Genomic DNA, 25,274 nt, shown 5'->3' on the forward strand with positions numbered 1-25,274 from the left:
GATTCGCTGGAAACTACTAGCGACGTGGACGAGATAACCGACAACGTGGTGAAGACGGTGTGTACACTGGGTTGCAGGCACTTTCCACCAACAAAGCCAACGAAGCAGTCCAAACTTTCTCCCGAAGCCTTGGATCTGATGCGGCAGAGGCACGAGTTGCCGGCTGCTTCGCCAGAACAGAGGGCTCTTTCCAAGAGGATACGGAAACTTATTCGCCGAGACCTCCGCTGCTCAAATACGAGAGAGGTTACTACTCTGATTGAGCAGAATAGGGGGTCCAAAGTTTTCCAAAGACCATTGGGGAGAAGCCTTCTTGCGAAGCTTAAAACAGCAGATGGCAGAACCGTCTGCTCTTGCCCTCAGATCCGAGAAGAGGTTGAGAATTTTTATGGACAGCTATACTCGTCGAGCGCACGCAAGCCTGCGACTTGGGACACCGAAGATCCACGGGCACCATTGTTGCGCCATTATTCGGAGTTTATCCCGGACTTCGAAGAGGATGAGATTGGTGCAGCGCTCAGGCAGCTTAAAAACGGCCCTCCCCGGGGGATGATGGAGTTACCACTGAACTTCTTAAAGCCGCAGGGCGACCTGTCCTGAAAGCCTTGGCAAGACTACTTAACGCCGTCATCCACCGAGGTACCACGCCGGAGGCGTGGTCCAGGAGTGTAGTGGTGCTGTTCTTTAAGAGAGGCGATAAGTCTCTGTTAAAGAATTACAGACCGATCTCACTTCTGAGCCACGTCTATAAGCTGTTTTCGAGGGTTGTTACGAATCGTCTCGCCAGAAGACTCGACGAATTCCAACCACCAGAGCAGGCTGGGTTTCAAAATGGCTACAGCACCATGGACCACATCCATACTGTTCGGCAGATTATTCAAAAGACGGAAGAATATAATCCACCGCTGTGTATGGCATTTGTGGACTACGAGAAAGCCTTCGACTCTGTCGAGACCTGGGCTGTCCTGGACTCTCTGCAGAGATGTCATATCGACTGGCGATATATCGATGTACTGAAATCTATGTACGACGCGGCGACGATGACCGTTCATGTCAATGACCAAAGAACAAGACTTATTTCCCTCCGGCGTGGGATAAGACAGGGGGATATAATATCACCGAAACTGTTTACCACTGCGCTAGAGGATGTTTTTAAGACCTTGAATTGGGGGGAACGAGGCATTAACGTCAACGGTGAATTCATCTCTCACCTTCGTTTTGCCGACGATATTGTCATCTTTGCGGAGACGCTGGATGAGTTAGGCCAGATGCTGGCCAGCCTAAACGAGCCCTCCCGTCATGTCGGTCTCTGTATGAACTTGGATAAGATGAAAGTTATGTTTAACAACCAAGTCATACCGATACCGGTATCGGTCGATGGTACCCTTCTCGAAGTTGTTCAGGATTATATTTACCTAGGCCATACTATCCAACTAGGCCGCAACAACTTCGAGAAGGAGGCCGATAGGAGGATTCGGTTAGGCTGGGCGGCGTTTGGCAGACTCCGTCGAGTCTTCACTTCGAAGATTCCGCAATGCTTGAAGACAAAAGTTTTCGATCAATGCGTCCTGCTGTGTTAATATACGGAGCCGAGACGTGGACACTAACGAAGGGACTGGTCCACAAGTTTAAAGTCGCTCAACGTGCAATGGAACGGGCAATGCTTGGGGTTTCTCTCAAAGACAGGACTAGAAATGAGACTATCCGCGAGAGAACGAAAGTAACCGACATAGCCCACAGAATTAGCAAGTTGACGTGGCAATAGGCTGGTCATCTGTGTCGCAGGACCGATGGCAGTTGGAGTAGACGGGTCCTAGAGTGGAGACCGCGTCTTGGCAAACGCAGTGTGGGACGTCCTCCAGTCCGTTGGACCGACGATCTACGTAAGATTGCCGGTGTAGGCTGGCTGAGGATTGTGGAAGACCGGGATGTGTGGCGCGAACTTGGGGAGGCCTATGTCCAGCAGTGGACTGCGATAGGCTGAAGTGTGAAGTGTGTACTTATGTATATTCGAGTTGAGAGTGTTCTCGATAATTATTAATAAGATTATTTTTTGTTTCACTGTTTTTATACCCTTAGTGGTATAGAAACAGTAAAAAAATACTCTTTATCATGGAAAGGACAAGGAGTTTAAGTACGTACCTTATTCCCTAAAAAAAATTTTCAAAAATTAATCATGTATATATTACAATTTAAGGGTGAGGCCAAACGAAAGTAATTTTGTTTTTTGACGCGTGATTTCGGTCACGTATTTTTGTTACATTCGGTTTCATAGAAAAGTCTAGTTCGTGCCACACGGCGAAGCAAAATGAGTCAGAATTTTGTCGACCGAAGTTACGCGACTGACAACTCACAAAATTATGCTAGGTTGACCTCACCCTAAGTCGGAATATATTAAAGGTTACAGTTTACGCTCAGTCATAAAGAAATTGTTATGATATTACCCACATTCGCAAGGATATATAAACATCGTTGAATAAAACATTCCACTTTACTACTAAAGGAACACCATTAAAATCTAACAAAGGACCGTAAATGGATGACCACGAATTTATGTATTCATGACATCATGTAGATTGACATACGCAAGATTGAGAGGGCGCGACAAGTAAATTTTATGAGAATAGAAATAGGTAAGTACTTTTAGAACAAGACCACAATACACACTGATACATACATACCTACAAATGAGTCTTAACTGAGATGTAAAATTAGCGACTACATCTCTAAATAGGGCTCTCTACCAGGTAATATTAATGATTAATAACTTAAGGAAAATAGTGTAGAAATTTGAAATAGAAGCGCCGTATGAACAAGAATAATGCAACGGTATATTAAGGCATGCCGTTATGAAGTTATGCTTTGGTATGACTGAGAATGTAGCCGCAGATCTAAGGATCTTGTGCGCAAGCATTGAAAACCGAAGGATTCCTTGTTATGCCTTGGCACTAATAAGTGAAGATTATTCTTGCCACTAGACCAGAACGAATTAAATTTCATTTAAAACCAATAAATGGAGTATAATAAGGAACACTGCTTAAAAATATTAACTACTAAGATAATAATGAAAGCATTTATCTTTGTGTCATTTAGAGGTCATATTGGTCAATTACTTTAAAAGTTAATAATGTCAATCACTCAACTATTTCTGAATCATTATCAAAAAGGTTTCATGTCTATATTTTAAAAATTCGTTGACTCTTCTAAATACTACTTTTTACACCATGTGCCATTTCTTTTTAAAAAGATTTTAGTACGTAATACTGTGCTCCTACCAGTCATTAGTTATTTAAAAGATAAGCCAGTGATCATTCGTGAAGCGGTTTCGTCGCCATTTGTACACAATTCAGTGTATTTAAGTTAACGAGCTGTCATAATGTTAATGTAGATTACCTTGGTTAAGACGATGGGTATGTTTTCGTTCAGTAGAGGATGTCCAATAACCCATGTGATGTTTATCATTATGATTATAATTGATATAATTGCAATCGTTCTTTTATTAATTTGATTATTTTTGTTTTTGATTTTTCCCTAAAAATAGTTAAAAATATAACAAAATATCATAGTAGTGAGCAGTTCATAATAAAATTCCAACGACAATTTTTTGAATCCATTTCAAGATATTTTTCATTTTGTGAAAGTAGGTACTTACGGAAAATAAAACAAATACTTTTAAATTGGAGAATACAATTACCCAACAGGGAGTTCCAGTCCAGTCAGCTAAAAAGAAATGAACAACTTTGAAAATACAACCAAAAAATTCTGAAAATAAATAACTTGAACACTTATACTTTCAATATTTGATACATCATCAACAATAACAAAACAACAAAAATAAATACTCTTTATTGCACGAAAAAAAAAAAACCTTACAAGTACAGAGTAAAAATTAGGTATTATTTATATTATTATTTTTTATGTAATTCGTTTAAAAATACAGCGAAAAGAATAAGCTTATTAAGATACGGCTACATTTGCGAATAAACGAATAGCAAGTTGCTCTGTCGTTGTTATTTCGCTTCAATCAAGCAGATGTGACTACACCTTTTGGTATGATTTCTTGTCACGGTTGATTGTACAGGTTATAAAGCTTAGCTTACATTTCTTTGGTACTGAAGTTAATTATATGTTGCAATAAGTAATTTCAGTGCCAAGGTGTCAGCCATAGATAAGGAACCCAAGAAAATCCATAAATCTAATAACCCAAAAACCTTTGGTTTCGCTTTTGTCTGTTTTAATAGGTCGGGGCAAAAGTATTTTCGTATTTTCTAGTACGAACTTGCAATAAAAAAATTTGACTGTGTTCTTTGCAACTAGCTGCAATTTTTTAACAAGAAGTTCCAAAATTCCGCCACTACCTAGGAGATGGTGGCAAGTTATCGAACAAAGTGGTACATATATATTATAATTAATATAAATAAATTATGTAAAATCTTATTTGAATTTGTATATAAATACTAAGAAACTTTTTCCTCGAACTAATATAATTAGTATACTCGTATTGGCTTTTACAATGTGTTGTTCGTGTCACTAAATAAATAATAACTTTTGTTACAAAAATAGTAAAAATACATATTGATCAGTCATATAATTCAGTACTAAATAAACAATAGTTGTATAGATCGTCTAATCGACAATTTTATTCCCTTGTACATACATATACGTATATACATATAAAAATGCATAAAAAAAATAGAAAGACTAAGACACTATATATATACAATTTTTAGACAAACGAAGTGCAATCTAGACCTCATCGATGTTTTAGAACTAGTTAAGACTTGTCAAAAGCCTTTTTAATTTTTATATACAAAAAATATAATGGTAATACGCAGAAAAGTGCGTTTTCAATCTGTTTTTCATTAATATTATTACTCCAGAAAGTTACACGCAATCTGTGTTTAGTTTAAGATTAAATATTTCACTTTTTACTTCAAAACGTGCAAATATAGTATATTGTTTTATTTTAAGGCGTAAAAGGGTAACTTTGCGAAAATCATAAAAGATAAGGCAAAGCTTCATGATTTATTCATTGCCACATTTCTGCGTATTTTAATCAGAGATTAAAGCGAAGTAATTAACGCTTCCGCTTTTTAATAAGTAAAATAAAAATATATAAGTCACTTCCCCTTTTAAAAATTTCCAACTCAAATCATGACCTCGCCAATGTAGGTTCTTAACCACTTAATTTATTAAGTTTTTTTTTTATATTGAGATATATTTGAATATTTTAATAAAATTTAATTAAAACTCGTAGGTACATCTGTTTAGATATATTAGAATGAAGGCTGTTTTACCTGTTCCTAAAAAAAATTACCTCTCATTTGAGTTACTATTAGGATTTATCCGTGGTAAGTTAAACGGGCCTTTAGATACTAGATAACCTTCGTATATTCGCGCGGAAAAGCATGATACATATACTCTCGCATGGTATCCGAGGCCGAGATTTCATCTCGTCTATGTTATTCTAATATTTTATACTTTTTAATTATAATTGGTATGTATTTTAAAGAACAAGATATAATAATTAAATAATAAAAAAACGAAACTTTGTCTTTGTTTTCTGAGAAAACTTGAAATTTTTATATGGGGGGATGATGGAATCATACGAAAGCATATTCAAAAACTTCTTTTTAATATTTTTATTGTTTTGATTATATATTATATCGCTACAATCTATCATACTGTAATAACCACAGACCACCAATTAACTCCTCTAATGCAGCTATAGCTATGTGTTAACTGTCTGGCTACGGCAGCGACCCCCTCTCTGCCCGTGAATGTCGTAAGAGGCGACTAAGGGATAACACAGTTCTATTACGCCTTTGGAACTTAGAAAGCCGACCAATGGCGGAATAACCATCCAACTACTGGCTTTGAAATACACAGGTCAAAGACGGGCAGCAGCGTTTTCAGTGCGACAAAACCAGCCCTACGATCACCAACCCGCCTGCCCAGCGTGGTGACTATAGGCAGCACACATGAATTCGTGCCATTTTTGGCGCGAACTTGTGGAGACCTATGTCCGGCAGTGGACTGCGATAGGCTAAAGCGAATGCAGTTATAGGTCTCACATATTTTTATATCTATGTTACCGCCCTCTTTTATATCTTTTATTGTTTTGTTACCTTATTCTAACTGTAGAGGAGGACTATTTTTGTTCCACCTAGTTACCGTATTTCCACCAACATATTAATTAGCAGACGTATGCTAGACCTCCTTAAATTCGTCTGACAAACCTCAACCTTCAATCTTCTGCCCAAAAATAACTAAAAACGAAACAGTATAGTTTATAAATTATATAAGTTTTTATACTCAATACTTAAGTATTACTCACGACTCAAATAAAATAATACATTGAAGTAATTCATACATTAAAATAGTAAATTAGAAACTTACGTAAAAAATATTAACACCTGTATTCGCATCGATCTCACTGAAGAGACACTCATTAAAGAGACATAACATACACTCGTTACTATACAAATATGAAGAACAAGTTAAGAAGCTTCTGGGAAGCGCGAGTTTTCGGTGATTGTAGTTTTTGAAAAAATTATAAATAATTGATTTGACGGTCTATGAGACCAACTTAAACTTAACATATAAAATATTTTTTTTTTTGTTCAAAGGATATATTGATATGATAAAAATGACAAATTTAAGTTAATATTAATAATGAATAGAAACGTCTGACTGAAAAAATAACATTTGATGGTGAAAAGAATACATCCTAGTTTTGTATCTGTTAAATACCTTGTACTTAACATATAAATTATAAATCTATTAACTAAAGCTGTTGATATATCATTAATAATGTAAGTGACATTTAATGAAAATTTCCAGACTGAATAATAAAATAATTTTCAGGAATAATATCGACAATTGTCAAATAATGAAAGTGCTTTAAAACGATTTTATCAATCAATTCTGAATGTCAATTATGAATATGGAACAATCAGAAAAATAAATGAAAAGAGTCATCAGCTTAATATCCATTCGTTCTTTATTGTTAATATTCTATTTAATTATAATAATAACATATCGCAATTGACTTTCCCAACTTAAGCTACTTTAAAATTTAAATGATAAATAAAAATTAAATAAGACGATTAATAGTTTCTTTTTTTTTTTTTGTTAAAAGCTACTTTTTAACCTTGGTTTGAAATAGGTCTCCTGAAGTACATAAACATAAAATAATACGAAGTACATAAATATAAAATATACCCGCCCCTACCCAACAGTGGGATGTTACAAACTGAATGCGAAACATAAAAAATTCGGATTTTCGGGCTCGACCCGAAAAGTTTTATTTATATTGTTTTTAGTTCGGAAATACTATCGGTTACTGATTCGCAGTGTTAAATTATTAAAATAAAACCAAATTCGATTCCTAATCTGACATCTGAACAAACTTTTAGATGATTACTTTCAGACAGAGCCAAACTTGTTTTCAATGATGAATGAGACTGGCCCATTGGCGCAGTTTGTAGTGACCCTGCTTTCTGCTCCAAGGGTTGTGGGTTCAATTCCCACCCCGAGTCTGGGTGTAATATAAATATTTATTTATATATTTATATATGTATTATTTATAAGTATGTTTATCGAAAAAAAAATATGTAGCTATATACCAGTCGGCTGTTATAACACAAGCATTAAGTTGCTTACTTTAGGAACAGACGACCGTGTGTGTATTGTGTAGATATTTATTAAAAAAAAAATTATTTTTTGTTTTTTTCATTTCTTTGATATCAACTCTTACGTCAACAATTTTTTTAGCTTCACCGTATAAGAAAAAAACTATGTGTTTCAACACCAACACGCGTCTGGAGTTTAAGTTCTTCGGCTCGTTAAGAAGTCATGATTCATTGATCAGAGTATGCCGCTGTATATAAGTACACATAAATGATTTCAAAGTAAAAAACGAGATAGTTCTTTAAAATTCAAAACATATATTGACATATTACATGTACAAGCACGTAACTGTTGAATTGAAATTGAAATACCAAAACCATATTTTACTATATAGTAAGGAATAGTTAAATTAACTTCAGTTGCAGTCATTACATTATTATTTTCATGATTAAGGACAATTAATGAATAAAAAACCTTTTACATTTTCGAACAACCACTTAACTAAATTGACGATTATTCGACACAATGGGCAATTTTTTTTAACACAACGAACAAGGGTCAGTGACAAATGTCAAAGCCGACCCTGCATAATTTTCCTATTTACTTGATTAGCGTATTCTTAGAAGTGGATAAAAGAAATACTTTCTTTTTGCGACAACTTGAAAAAACGTAAATTAGTCATAGTAAATCATAGTAAAAATGGCATAGAGAATCAAACTGTTTCAGAGAATAGAACAAAAAATTTATTCGAAGTGATATTGCATCAGTATCTATAGTTAATTTATAATTGAACAGTTCAATATGAAAAGTTTTAATTCTTGATTGACATCTCGCTGATGAACATAGACCTCTTTTTAACGACTTCAAAAAAGGAGGAGTTTACTCAATTCGACCGTATATATATATATATATATATATATATATATACGGTCGAATTGAGTAAACTCCTATATATATATATATATATATATATATATATATATATATATATATATATATATATATATATATATATATATATATATATATATATTTAATGTATTTTCGGAAATAACTTCGTCGTTTATGAACCGATTTTGATAACTCTTATTTTGTTAGAAATGAGATATTACAAGTGTGGTACCATGGTAAGGAAACTATGATCTGATGATGGGATCCCAGAGAAACCGTTGGAAACCCTCGAAAATCATAGTGACGACTAGTGCGTTTGTTAATTTGTTTCGTCTACTTACGTTGTATTACTTGTCAATATAATTAAAGTCGGGTTTTTTTCGTTTGCAAACAATAACAATTATATATGTAAAAGAAGGTTTGGAGCTTAATATACCACGCTGGTCTATTGTGATATATTCACGATCGCTCTCTATGATAAAGACTGGTACCGACAGCTTCACGTGCCCTCCGAGGTACAGTGGAGAGACCCTCTAGGACAGACACCCAGACCGGAAAGAAATTATTGTACAAACGTAATATCTATCTCAAGCGGAAATCGAATGCGCAAACGTCGGTTTTCAGGCACCCACTACACCAGAACGATTTAATTCTTATCCACTCACTTATAATGTGAAGTAGCTTCAGACTTTATTTTGTTCAGTGTACAGTCAATTTCATTGAGTACCATTGGAAGAAGGAAAAATAATATATTTTCTATATATAAAAAGAATGTCATCTTATCATCCTTCAACATGTCGCTGTAATTGTTACGACTTTTAGTTATTTTTTCGTCTTTAGAAATATTGTATGTGCTAGTCTATGATACGAACTAGACGTTACCTTCATCCATCATCCATCTACTTGATGGATAAGTTAATTAATTATCTTCTTGTATGTTAAAGATATATCGCGACAAAGCTGGTTGTAAATATAAAATAATATATTCGGCAACCGCCATTCAAACCAGAATTTTTGCAGGTTTTAATTCGTATTTGCAAAGAAACAACGCTCATTTTGATGTAAGATTTATTTATTAAGCATGTGGGTGAAAGCAATTAGAGCAATACATATACCTGTTGTGTTGAAACCGACCGATGGCGGGATAACCATCCAACTGCTGGCTTTGAAATACACAGGCCGAAGACGGGCAGTAGCGTCTTCGGTGCGACAAAGCCAGCCCTGCGGTCACCAACCCGCCTGCCCAGCGTGGTGACTATGGGCAACACCCACGAGTTCACGCCATTTTTGGCGTAAACTTGTGGAGGCCTATGTCCAGCAGTGGACTGTATAGGCTGTAATAATGTTATGATGATATACCTGTTTATGTCTGCCAACCCCATAGTGATGCCAGGAAAATAATAGACAACCCAACGTTTGCATTTTCTACAGTCTTTATACTATCGGTAGGTATTAAATTAATTTTTTGAACTCGTAGGTGCATTTTTAAACAAAAATAAGTTTTTCAGTTTTTAATTTAATATAGTCTAGCCAGGACTTTTGAGATTATTACTAAAAAAACACATATACATTTGTAAATTAATAACAATAACAATAAATTATTAATAATTTTAAACGATTATGTACGATGCGTGGCATAAATTAATTTTTAACGCTGAATTTGTATGTCATTGTTGTGTGTAGGAGATCGGAATTTTTAAAATGTATAAATTATATGTATAAATATACAGTATTATTATATATATTCATTGCGTTGTCTACAACTAATTATGTCAAACGACCTCTTATTGTTATATAATACATAACAGTTACATAAAATATAATTTTTACTAGCCCGTTGGAGCAGTTATTGGTTCGATTCCCGCATGAGTCTAGGTGTAATGTTTATCTTTATTTATACATGTATTATCACTATGTATATTTATAAAAAAATATTTAACTATATCAGCTGGCGATTACCTTTAACAAAAGTATTCGTTGCTTATCGTAGGAACCGACGACTATGTTTATTAACAGAATTTCCTTCCATTGACTTACATTGATAAAAAGTTTACCATATAAAGTTTTTCAGTAACAAGTCCAATACATAATTTTAAAATTGAAGATATAAGTATCGAATTTGCGTTTCAAAAGAACTTCCTGCTTTAACGATAAAGATAAACACCGAGAAGATACTTCACACTACTTGAATTACTAACTTGAAGATATGAAAATAGGTCAACTTGCAGTAAAACAGCGTTATAGATGAACCAATAAAAAATAGGCCTGATAGAAATTGATATATTATATTCAGACTGGCAGTATAATATTCTAAAGAAACCTGCCTCAATTTATGAATATGCTTAAAACAATGTCATTTAAACGTCCAAACAAAAGAAGAAAGATTTTAACTTTAAATTAATTTAGCATCAACAGTAAAAACAATAAAACAAAAGTACAATTTCAATCTCACAATCTTTTTATCTCGAGAAATAATAAGAAACTCTTAGAGCACCGTTTAATTGTAAACTAGTCTTTTGTTTTGTCAGAGCTTTCAAAGTTATATACGTGAGTGCGTCATTTTATTACAAAAGTTTAATGATGAAGATATATCTTAGCGCTTTCTTTGCAGATTTTTCGGACTTAATCCATTCTCTTCACGAATTATACAATAAGACGAAAAATATAAGTACAAATAACTACTCACAAATACTCGAAGGCCTTTACTTATTTTAAGCTAATTTGAAAGAGCATTTTATTTATTTATTTTTACATAACTATATTATTTTTGATTTAATGTCAGTTTAATACATTTGGCAAGAAACTCTTTAGTTACTTTTTTTAAATGTCAATCATTATAAATCTAATGTGATCTTGCATCGAATATAGCGCTACTAAATGACATTACTTATTAATTACTTAGCTTAATAATTTTTTACGGTATATATATTTTTTTGTTTCCTTAATCATATTATTTATAATTTAATTTGAGTGGTCGACGTAGCATTTTCTAAATTCGCATTAAATTATAATTTTTCTTAATTTTAATCTGTATCGTTATATTATGTACATTGAATTTTATTTCTTATGTTATATTGTTTTTTTTTATCTTTATTTCTACGGCTACAATTTCGTAAAATGTTTTGTTTAGAAATTTAAATACTTGGTTAGAATAAACATATTTTTATTATTATATTTGTGCTGTAATTTTCATTAATGACGCGACGAAAGACAATTTTTTTAATATGCAATAGGGTCATACCATACGTTCATCACACCGGTTTTGAATTAATTATTCAGAACAGCCTTCTGTGACCCGAAACGACTACTATATTTTCTCACTCAACGTGCAATATATCCATGTGGACTTTGAATGCTTTATTTTATATACAACTAGGTAAACAAGCGAAAGGTATCCAGCGCGGGGGCTCTCTTCAGCCTGTAATATCGCACTACTGGGCATAGGCCTCTTTCCCCATGTAGGGGAAGGATCAGAGCTTAATTCACCATGCTGCTCTAATGCGGGTTGGCGGATATATTCCTACTATGAGTAAAGAACTAAAGCTATCAGGCATAGATTATAACGACCGGGAACGACGGCTTAACGTGCTCTTCGGGGCACGGTGGGGCGATCCACAAGAACTATACATACACCCAGACCACGGCAAACACCTGTACGGCCAATACAAATGTTTGTCATGTGCGGGGATCGAACCCGTAACCGCCAGCGCAACAAGCACAATCCACAGCTGTGACCGTTGCGCCAACGCGGCATCAGCGCGGGGGCGCCAGATGGTTATGTCAGACTCCTACTGATTAAAAATTACCACGTGTGAGCAGTCGTCCACCTGAGTGGGGCGAGATGGGGTCGCGCTAGCATTCGCCACCTCGCCCCGGCGGTAGGCCCGGACGAAACCTCCGGGCCCCGGCACAATGGTGGGAGTGGCCTCGCTCACAACAACGCCACCCCTTAGACATGTGGGGTCGTGTCATCCGACCGGCTGAAGTCCCACGACTATCGGCCGGCGACCCCACTATTACGGGGGGGGGGGAGGTGAGCAAACTGTCTCCTCTTTGCCCCCGTACGTCTGCGCCGGAGTGGGTCAGCGGAGACGTCATTTTCCCTGGCCCGCTCCGCGGCCTCCTTCTACGTCATCACCTCTTCGCAGAAGGAGACTGCCGCCTGCCACGATCTCTCACTGTCGAGCATGGTTTCTTTTACGACGCTCGACAGTGAGAGATCCCGTCCGAGGACCAACGAAAGCGTGTGCCGTTACGAGTCCCAGGCGGCGCACACCTCCAGCGTGTGGAGCGCCGTATTTTATACTGCGCCCTACCTCAGCTAAGTCTTTTCTTGATTACAATCTTAACAATTTAACCTCTTGTTACATAACGTAATATTACATAATTAAAAAAATTAAAAAATATAATGAAAAATAAGCCATCATCATTACAATTTTTTCAATTCTTTATAAATAGTATTTAATTAAGTTATTCATTATTTTTTGTACTCACACATATTTCTTTACTTAATTAGAGAAAAAAATATCATCATAATCCTCATTTGTTTTTTCCATTTGTGATAGAGAAGTTGAGTTCATTTTTCGTCCGGGGAATCAAAGTTACGATTCAACGGGGAAATACATCCAGCCTCACCTCCCTCATCGTTATGCATTGTAACTATTTTAACATATATATTGATTGAGTTTCAACTTGCATGGAAATGTATTTTGCTCAAATTTAGTTTGTGACATGTAAAATTAAAATTCCAAGTAATCTCAAATAATAATGAACGATAAATTTTTTGTTTGATCACACAGACACAAAAAATGTTTTTGACCTCACAAAAATTTCTAAAAAGCTTTAGATTTTTTTTTTATTTCTCTGTTCAATGTTTATTTATTAGTGTTTTTATTTTATATAGCATGTATTGCTTTCTTTAATACGTGCTCTCATCGATTCTATCAAAACTAAATAGTGATATTATTAGATTCTAAGAAGTTGATTTCAATCTTTTTTATGTCACTGACTTAAGAAATTACCTAACTATTATTATCTATATAAACAAACTGAACGACTACTATCTAGTCTGGTTTGGAGTCCGACAAAATTTTTCAGAATATGCTTTGCTATAGCATATATCTCTATAGTAGGTACGCCTAACGTAGTCCAGTCACGCGCGCGAGATAAATCTTTATATTTACTGATAGAAAATCCTGTAATATATCGTTCCTTCCTCGCTGCACTTAGTCGATGCAGTAATTTTAAGCTGCCTTAAAACTTATGTACATCTTATGTAAGTTGAATGGTAATAATGAAAAGCAATGAAAGGTATACGCCAGTATAATATAAAACAAATATGTAAGAAAATTTATTTATTTATTACAGTACATTTAAGAATTGTACAAAAGGCGGGCTTAATGCTAAAAGAATTCTCTACCAGCCAACCTTAGGACGTACAAGAGCAGAGGTTTGTAGGTGTGCGAAATCGGGTATTAGTAAAATTCAGATAAAGAAAAAATGGTAGGAAATATAAAGGAAAAAGGAAAATATAAAGGAAGAAAATAAAAAAATATCTGTATTGTAAAAATATCTCGTATAATAAATACTGGTTGCTATGTAATTCTACCAAATTACATATAACATATGACATATAACGTCTAACCGAAACCTATTTTAATTTAAACGTGAGCGCATTTGGATGTTGCCCAGTAATAAGTATGTATATTTATTATGGCTGTTGTCTTAACCGAATAAAAAACATTATGATGACTACCTTAACAACAAACGACCTACTACAAGAACAACGTTCATCTCAAACATACTCTTCAGTCACATATATATATAAAGAAATTCCTATAGTATCTTTTTAGTTAAATTATGCCACGCCTGGCTGGCTATCATTAAAGTTTAAATTAAGAGAATAAAGGTATAACATGAACATACATATAAAACAAAATATTCTTGATTTTATTATTATATAGATAGGACTATGTAGTATCCACCTTTCCTTAAAGATATTGCTTTCCTCAGTAACATTAGAAATAATAAAATTGGTGATTCCTGCTTTTCTCGTTAATGTAAATGGAAAAATAGAGAGAGAGAAAAACTAAATAAATAATAATAATAACTAATTTTCAAATGGCACAAATCTGCGTAAATCTTTTAACAATTGAATGTAGGTGTTTGTACCTACGTAGGAACAAGTTATTTTTGCTTTTTACGTTATTAAACCATCACGGATGCCCGTATGTTTAATCTCTTGAGTGCTTGATAGAATTGTATCATCTGAAATCACTTCCTTGTATTTTATAAAAAGCATATATTTAGACTGTTTTCAGCGCTTCTGGCTTTTTTATTTCAGCATTTTGATCATAATGGTAGCGTGAAGGAACGTAAGACGGAACGGAAATAATGTGCAGGATAAATAAAACAAAATAGCAAGAAAACACGTATTTCAGATATAGAGTAAATCGTTCAGAATATAAAATTTAAAAGAATAAAATTGATTAAGTATTAAAAATATTACTTTTCTGTTTTCTAAATTGTGTTTCTTTTCAAGTAACGTACAAGCGACCCAACGTTGATAGCTATGTCGGTCGGTTTACGACTCAATAACAATATTTCTTCCGATACGACAGATAAACTGATTATTCCATTCGTAAATATTTCTCGGAGATAACGAAACTTATTTTTAAAGGAAGATTTTATTCGTTCACCATTTTATTCTTAGAAATGAAACTGTTAATTTAGAAGCTGAATCAAATTAGTAGAAGTGTTATGTTTAAGACTTGTTTGATATGGGAAAAATGTATATTTGGCTTCGTGAATAATCTTATTTACCATGTAGTGTTGTAGTGTGTATTAAATTAATTAAAATCAATCTACTTACAATTTTCATAACATAAAATAATATCCTGCTAAAATCTATAAATCTATACAACTAAATAAAATTGGATTGTCTGTTTGTAATATTAAAATAACCGCTTTTAACTAAATGCATATGGATGTATACACGGTACATATATCAAAATATTTTTTTTGCAATTTTTGTCTGTCTGTCTGTTTTTTCCGGCTAATCTCTGAAATGGCTGGACCGATTTTGACGGGACTTTCACTGGCAGATATCTGATGTAGTAAGGAGTAACTTAGGCTACTATTATTTAGAAATTTATTTATTTTAAAACTCTGTGAACTGTACAATAACTTTTTTGTTAAATTCTCCGCGAACGAAGTCGCGGGCACAGCTATTATTATAATAAAACAGAAACATTATATTAATAATAAAATAGCATTCCATTTACAACTCTACAACCAAAATAATAAATATTTTTTTAGATTTCATGTGACCTGCAACATCTACTGTACGGGGAGAGGATGTAGACATCTTGGAAAGAGCATGCTTGCCTACGGCATAAAGTAGTTAGCAACCGTGTAGCGTGTTAGGGGAGTAAATTCTACTGCCCTTCCTTTTTCAATTATTTTTTATACATAAATATGACAGGTATAAATATTCAAAGCCAACCAACCAACCCGCCTGCCCAGCGTGGTGACTATGGGCAAAACACATGAGTTCACGTTATTTTTGGCGTAAGCTTGTGGAGGCCTATGTCCATCAGTGGACTGTATAGGCTGTAATGATGATGATGAAATGTTCAAAGGCCTTAAATTTATATAAAACTAGTGACCCACCCCGGCTTCACACGGATGCAATGCCGATACTAAATATAAAATATAAAATAAATATTTGCAATGTAAGCGCAAAAAATGTGTTTATTTACGACATCACATCAGAAACCTGTAAAACTATCAGTGTCCTTTTACTGTATTATGTATCTATTATAGATATAAACCTTTCTGGAATCACTCTATATATCAAAGAAAACTGCATCAAATTCCGTTGCGTAGTTTTAAAGATAATCATACAGACAGCGGTAAGTGACTTTGTTTTTTTATACTATGTAATGATAATGATAATACAGATACATACAAAAATTGATAAAAATATACCTTATATAGTAAAATACTTTTAGAAACCAACTATAAACTACACTATAACTAGAACAATATGTATCAATTTATGAAAAAAACCACGATGCCTAAAATACTGTGGAATTCGTATTTGAGTCCAACTAGTGGTTTATTTATTCTTAATGTACACCAAAATACGGACACATATAAAGAAAGATACAATACAAGATGTACAAAGGCGATCTTATCGCTAAATAGCGATTTCTTCCAGATAACCTTTTTACCTTGTTACTATGTACCAGTTTACCTTGAAACTATGTGAAACATTGTTTATGTTTTGAATTTATTATTTTATTATAATAGTTTTATTTGTCTATACTTTATCCATTTTATTTTTATTCGAACATTGTTCAACTTCTGGTAATTTCTAAAATGGTTTGGTCCTTCCATGTTAAATTATATTACTTCTTAATACATTTTCTATAATTTAACTTGATTTAGTGGTCTGCGATTCACCACTTCGGTAATTTAGAAATAAAAAAAAAATTATATAGAAAGCAGTACAAAAATGTTCAAACTGTCACATTCATCAATTTCATTGAGATAAAAAAAAATTAAATTTCGTAGCCAAGCAATTTTATTTATTGGTCTCCGAAAGTAAAAAAAAAGGAAATAATCCTATTACACCTGTCGCAATTCCCTTAAATCTCTTGAAACGGCCGTCTGACAGATGACGGCCTTTTTATAGTCGACTGATCTCGAAACGCAGTTAGCTTTGCTCCGACGAATTCAACGTAACGATGTTTTCAAACTATCGTTAAAAAAGATATAATCAGATTCCATACCGATAAATAATAATAATGGAACAACCATATTCTCTACATTTTAATCTTCTGCTATTGAGTCTTCCTATCATGCCTCTGAGAGCGTAAAGCCGTCGTCACAATGGTTGTCACATACACCTGATAGTAACTATAGGAAATATATACTTATTCGCCAAATCACAGTCGAGCAACGTGGTGGACTACACTCTGACCATTCTCCTGTATGGAGAAAGAGGAATACGACCATCAATGGGATATTAAAACATTCTGTATCATTACGAAAACTAGTAAACAAATTACCTTAGAAATCACAGTCACCATTTTATCAAATTATTTATTTAACAACTTAGAAGTCTAGTGGGTTCTTACTCACGGTATAACAGAAATCTCCTAACAATGAGCAGCCGACCATAACAGGCATTTGTACATTAACAGAAGGTGCTATTTACTCGGAAAAGCTTGTAACAAATCCCCCCGGTAAATGTAGATCATAAAACATTGTTTACTGACACAATAATATATCACGTATTATGTCAAGAAACATTGCCACTATAACACTTATTGTATCGTAAATGGTATATTAATTTTTTTTTTTTTTTTTTTTATTTTTTTTTTTTTTTTACATTACACACACGGTCGTCTGTTCCTAAAGTAAGCAACTTAATGCTTGTGTTATAGGTAACAGCAGACTGGTATATAGCTACATATTTTTTTTTCGATAAACATACTTATAAATAATACATATATAAAAATACATAACTAAATATTTATATTACACCCAGACTCGGGGTGGGAATCGAACCCACAACCCTCGGAGCAGAAAGCAGGGCCACTACAAACTGCGCCAACGGGCTAGTCGAGTAAATAATTAAAAAAAAAAAATTAAAGAATTATAATAATATAATTATGGTTAAACGTTTTTCTTTCATAAAAAACTACAGTAATTAATTTTTCGCTGCAATTCGTTAATGTCGTCAATTAAAAAAACAATATCTATAGTACCTAAACATGATGTTATAAGATCAGATCAATGGTATTATTTTACTCAGTACTAGCTGTGCCCGCGACTTCATCCGCGTGGAATTTAACAATAAAGTTATTTTTCAGTTCCCAGTTATAAAATACATAAATTTTAAAAACAAAAGTAGCCTAATTAATTCCTTATTACATCAGATATCAGTCAGTAAAAGTCCCATAAAAATCAGTCCAGCCGTTTAAGAGATTAGCCGGAACAAACAGACAGATAAAATTGTAAAAAATGTTATTTTGGTGTATGTACCTTGTATACATCCATCATCATTACAGCCTATACAGTCCACTGCTGGACATAGGCCTCCACAAGTTTACGCCACAAATAACGTGAACTCATGTGTTTTGCCCATAGTCACCACGCTGGGCAGGCGGGTTGGTGACTGCAGTACTGGCTTTGTCGCACCGAAGACGCTGCTGCCCATCTTCGGCCTGTGTATTTCAAAGCCAGCAGTTGGATGGTTATCCCGCCATCGGTCGGCTTCTTAAGTTCCAAGGTGGTTGTGGAACCTTGTTATCCCTTAGTCGCCTCTTACGACACCCACGGGAAGAGAGGGGGTGGCTAAATTCTTTAGTGCCGTAGCCACACAGCACACACATACATGTATACATCCATATCCATTTAATCAAAAGCGGTTATTTTAATATTACAAATAGACACTTCAATTTTATTTATTTTTATAGAGTATAGATTACGTACAATTGACGACGCGTTGGCGCAGCGGTAATAGCGCTGGCTGTTGCGCTGGACCGCTCACGACAGACATTTGTATCGACCATATAGATGTTAGTCGTTGTCTGAGCGTTGTGTTTGTGTATTGTGTGTGTTTCCGAACCCTAAACACAGGAGAAACTCCTACTGGGGGATCCGTTGAATATGAAGCGTTTATTAATTCGTATTAATTCTTAACAATTAAACAAGTTTTGTGGTTTCAAGTGCATTTAAATTTAGTATTTGTTGAAATTTTAATGATTTACCTTTTTTTATAAAATATTGTCATTAAATTAATGTAATTTTTAAATTGGAACTTTATATTGGAACATTTAACCTCAAATAATAATCTTAAAAATAACTTTTTCAAATATCCATCCACAAGGAAATCTGCTTTGAAATCTGACAGATTCAACAAATGAAATCTGAGTAATAAATGAGAATTGAAGAATGTAAGACTTTTTACATGCTTACCGGTTGAAGATTACATTAGTATTGTATTAAGAAAACTGAGGGAAAATGACATCCCGATAGAATATGCTGACCTTCTCAAGCATTGCCTTACATTGGCTACATGTTGTGGAATAATCAGCTCTACAAGCAAGTAGATGACGTAGTGATGGGCTCACTAGTATCCCCCGTTGTTGCCGACATATTTATGGAGGACTCCGAGGAGATTGCTCTGCGTACTTCGCCCATAACACCCAGGTTCTACAAGCGGTATGTAGATGATACTTTCACAGTATTACCAGCTGATAAAGTATCCATATTCTTACACTATCTCAATTCCATAAATTCCAAAATTTCAATTCACAATGGAGTTAGAGGCAAATAATTCTTTAGCTTTCTTAGATGTATTAGTCATCCGTAATCCCAACAATACCTTAAGCCCTACAGTGTATAGAAAGCATACCCATACGGATAGGTACCTAAACAGTGAATCTCACCATGATCCAACACAGTTAGCTACCGTGGGTATATCTTTGTTTCAGAGAGCACAAGGGATCTGCGATGAGCGACACCTGGAGACCGAACTTCAACATGTCAAGCAAGTACTGCGAGACGACAAGCTTTGGGTACCGCGTCCTCATCACAGTGAACGTGTGTAACCAGCCACCGTGGTGCGCCTTTTTTCACGCAAAAACGGCACACCAAGACGTCGAGTTGCGGAAAAGAGCCCGTGAATAACAACAACAACCAGCCACCGTCGAACGAGTACCTGCTGTGCTACCTTTTATGAAAGGGGTCACTGACAAGATTGGCTTCATCCTAAAGCGAGCTTCTACAAAAACTTTTTTCAAGCCACGAAAAACGATAAGTCAATTTTTACCAACTGTCAAGTGTCATATACCCTTACAAGATGCAAGAGTATACAAGCTTGATTGTGACTGTGGTCTCTCTTATATAGGACAAACAAAACGATCAATTAAAACTCGCGTTAAAAAACATATAGCTGACTTGAAACATCTTCGCTATACTAAGTCTGCAATCTGTGAACACAGTCTAGACACAGCTAGCCATTATATTAGATTCGATAAACCACAGATCCTCGCGAAAGAACACCGATTCCAACCAAGGATGATCCGTGAGGCTATTGAAATTAAAAAACATCCAAATTACGATAGAGAAGATGGCTGGCTATTACCACCTCAAATCAAAAACCAAGCATAATTATACCACAGATTAAAGACTCAATTAGCACAATCTGCGTAGATAGGACTAAATAAAATATTGATGTATGTCGGGGACGTCTGACACCTCAGTCCTCCCGTGACCATGGTTACTGTAAAGTATCCGAAACATCGGGAATTTAAAAAGTTAATAAACCGCGATAAAATCCGAAAAAGTTGTTTCATTTAAATGTAAGTGAGCTTTAAAAGAAGATAGTGATCGTGATTTAGCGATCTTATTAACGTGTATAGAAATTTGAATTAATTTATCGTTCAAATAGATAGATGCTGACGTAATTTTTGTAGATATAATATTCACACAATTTATTGTGATTACTTCAAACTGGCTTTTGAAAAAAAGGTTTGGTCTGACGAGGTATCACAGATACTATATGATGGACTAGCTGTCGTAGGTTTGAACTCTTTATAAATAAATAAATAATGTTCTAAAAATATAAGAAAATACAATAACATATATTTAAGTAAACGCCAAGTTGAGCGCAATAATTTACTAAGAAAAATATTCGTCTCACATTTTAGGTTAGGGAAAAACTTAAGAATTCCTTTTTCATCTGCGAAACCTTAAAATATATCAATATTTATACAAAAAGCTTTTATGAAAACACCAAAAATATTTGCGCGGAATAAATTTTAGCTCTGAAGGTTCAGAAAATCTTAAATGCAGGGTAAACATGAAAGCCTTTGTCTCACATCAATTTCCTGACACTGTTCTTTTCATTTTTACAATTTCTTCACATCTTCATTTTCAGACCAAATTTTAGGTAAATTTTACAAAGAACTGTAAGTATGTGTATTTACCTAAACAGCGAAACTAGAAGGGAACCATGAAACAAAATTGACGAGTCACCCGCTTTTAGTTTTCTTTCTTTACGTGGAGTTTACTTTCTTGTACAGATTAATGACTATACTATATCAGATTGTATTTACAATTGACTGATTACTTTTAAGTACACTACTTGCACAAAGACAAGTCCTGTAGCTAGAAGTTTTAGCTTAAGTATGTATCAATATGACATCATAATCAGAAAATGATGAGAAAGTAAAGTGAATAGTTTCAACGTGTAAACAATTTACAATAGATGAAAATTGGCTGAGTCGATTATTGTCATATATCACAACGCCACAGAAAATCGGCGTAAAGACATCGTTGTAATACCATTTAGTTCTTACTGTGAGCGACAGTAACTTAGGGGTTGTCCATTAATCACATGATTTTTTTCAACAACTTTTGGACCCCCTACTATGCCCCTTTGTGATATGTAGTTAGGGTTGAGACTATCTCTCACCCATACCCAAAAATCACGTATATTTTGTACCAAGTAAATTAAAATCCCCTTTCCCTTCCCCCACTCTTAAATCTAGTGTGATTAACGAACAATCTCTTATTACTATTTCTCGTAATTTTCACAAGCTAAAATAAAGATGTCAATATTAAATTAAAATAAACAAAAATAAAGATATCAGTATTTTCTGTCTCTCTCTCATTTCTTTATTAATGCACAAGTGTAGCCAAAAATTTCTTTTGGACATAGAATTCGAGAAATTTTCATTTGAAGATCTTATCTCCAAATTGCTTTTCTAAATCGGAAACGCGATCCGTGCGTTCGCATTAATGCTTCGATGATCCAAAGGTTTGTCAAGTGACAAGACTTTTGATCATACGATCGTACGATGCTTGAAGAAGTTTTTCCAATTACAGTTAATTGTTTGTGTCAAATTCAACATAATTTTTTATTGTTCCATTTTTTCATTTCAACCTTTGATCAAAGCAAAGGCTGATTAATTAATTTTAAATAAAATTAATTAATCAGCCTTTTAAATTAAATGTTATAAAATTACAGCCAAATAAATTGATGAATTTATTTATTAATACTCATGCTAAAACAAATCTAAGAGGATATTTAAAATATCTAAATTTATTACTACGATCTACCTGACAGTCACTGTAGGGTAAAATATTTATACAAATAAAAATAAATCACCAAAATGTATAAGCGGGCATAACTTCCGAACGACGGAACCGTCATTTTATTCTTTCGTTAGTATCAGTTAAAATTTGTATTTTAAGAGAAAATTAATATAATATAGCGATACGAAGGTTGCTGTACCAAATAGTTAACAATAAAACTAGTTTTCTCGCATTACTATGGTAATATTACACTATTACGAGAATTATGAATTCAAAATATTATACTATTTGAATAGCTTAGAGCGCTTCAATACAAGTTTAAGAATTGTATTTATATCTATGACCTTTTGTACTAACCACACACACTTTCCAGAGTTCTCAGAAGTCTTTTATTATTTCAACATAGTGCTCCTTGGACGAATGCAATTTCGTCTAGACTCTTACACTTCGTATATTCTGAGAAAACATGATCAGATCAAATACATAAATGTGAATGTATCGGTAAGATTTTTATCGTAAAAAATAAAAATGAATTTATTGCCTAGCTCAAATATCAAATTATTGTGTCTTGTTGTTAATGTTTTACTTAGGTAATTTTATTTATGGAGAAATTACTTATATACTATACTTACTATAGGAGAAAAAAATTTAGATCTGAGGAAGAGTCGTTCTAAACTTCTACCAAAGTAAAAAAAAAAAGATTTTTGATGGCTTACGTAAAAATTGTATGTACTTACGACTTTTAAGCTCTTATTCTCGAAACATTTGCGACTTATATTTTTAAATTTGGAATCTGGTATAAAATAGCACATAATTATGGTACACAACAAAATAATTAATTAAGCTTTTAAGACTCAAAATCCTTTCTGATGTAGTATTGACGGATGTCCCATTAACGATAAATATAACCTAATAGCGAGAATTAATCTTCTTTGGAAAATTCAGAGAAGTGGAGAAGTGTGATACATAAGTCCTCTATATGTTTATGCCTCCTATAACAGTAAACAGACGCGTAACAGAAGCGTCTAAATGTAGTACTTAGGCATTAGTACTAGTAGGTACAAATAAAAGGTTGATTGACTACAGTTCAGTTTCATTACAATATTTGTTGGTGGGTTTTTTTTTATAAATAAAAAAACCGTGTGGTGTCGTGGATTACCATATACGAACGAAGTGACTTATTATAAAATATTAATTTCAAGTTCTATTTGAAGTATAAAGAAAATAATTATTCGGATATACATTTTTATTATGAGTTTTTATCGATAAAAATCAAAAAACTACTTTACAAAATTATCTTAACACCTTTATTTTATATACAATGATTTAAAAACATATATAATAAAATAGCACACTGCAATAATAATAACAGTCATCAGTAGACTATACATTTGACACTGTATAGCCATCATATAATTATGACTAAACAAAAGACTATTACGCTTTTATTTAACGTTACGGACGTATTTTGCCGGCTAGGGTACCCCTCCGCAACGCCCCATAAGGAACTTCGGTCTAAAAAATAGGCACAAAAATCACCCGATGACAAGACGTGATTTCTGCTCTTAGGCGTCTGTAAAATTAGAGTAGTTTTAGATAGCTTGCTAGACTTTATCGAAACATGTTAATATACTTGAAACATCCAACCCCTTAATGGTTCTTAAGATAGCTCGAACTGGTCGATGTTATATTACTAGACCCCTTTGAACCAGATAACTTCCTCGTGTACTCTTATGCACCTAGATAAGCTAAATTGCTAAAATACCTAATGGATTGTTTGAAGTGTACTTTGTTAAGCTTTATACTTATAACGAGTGGAAAATTTAGAAGTAATAATGAATACAGTTAAATTTTGTTTCTTTAAACAAAATATAACAACTAGTTGTACCCTACTTACGAAACATTAATTAATTCTATTATAACTAGACGGTTTTCGACGTATTACAGGTTTTATATATACATATAACTAGGTCGGTAAATAAGGGTACGGCTCACCTGATGATAAGCGACTACCGTAGCTTATATATGTCTGCAACACCAGAAGCATTGCAAGCGCGTTGCCAACCCTATCCCCGATTAATTACTTTAAACACATGAATCATTTTATAAGTGGGTACTTTTAAATTCATTTCAAATTGACGAAGTGTACGATGCTTTATTACGGATACAAAACAATTATATGCTTTGTTTATTAAAATGTCAAGAAGAAAAAAATTAATGGAAGAAAATATAAAACTTAAATTAAATATGCAGTCAAAACAGGAAACGTTCATTGGTAATTTAATGCTATAAAAATTATTGAGTTCTGTGATAGATTGACGATGACAGCAACAGTGACTTCAGAGCGATTATTATCACTACATAGTACCTATAAAACAAAGTCGCTTTCTCTGTCCCTATGTCCCTATGTATGCTTAAATCTTTAAAACTACGCAAAGGATTTTGATGCGGTTTTTTTTAATAGATAGAGTGATTGAAGAGAAATGTTTATATGTATAATAACATCCATTAAATAGTGGAGAAATACTGTTATTTTTGAAGTTTCTAATGTGATGTCGTAACTAATTACATTTTTTCCGCTTACATTGCAAACGCAGCCTGAACCCTACGAGATTTATCAAAATAATGTACTAAAT

At 33.8% G+C, this 25,274-nt stretch overlaps 1 pseudogene; it reads left to right on the forward strand.

Moving 5' to 3' along the window:
* LOC123662685 overlaps positions 1 to 20,415 on the forward strand; it is a 40,556-nt pseudogene extending 20,141 nt beyond the window's left edge.
* The last annotated feature ends 4,859 nt before the right edge of the window (positions 20,416 to 25,274 follow it).

This window comes from Melitaea cinxia, chromosome 19, assembly GCF_905220565.1.
Source record: "Melitaea cinxia chromosome 19, ilMelCinx1.1, whole genome shotgun sequence".
Lineage (NCBI taxonomy): Eukaryota > Metazoa > Arthropoda > Insecta > Lepidoptera > Nymphalidae > Melitaea > Melitaea cinxia.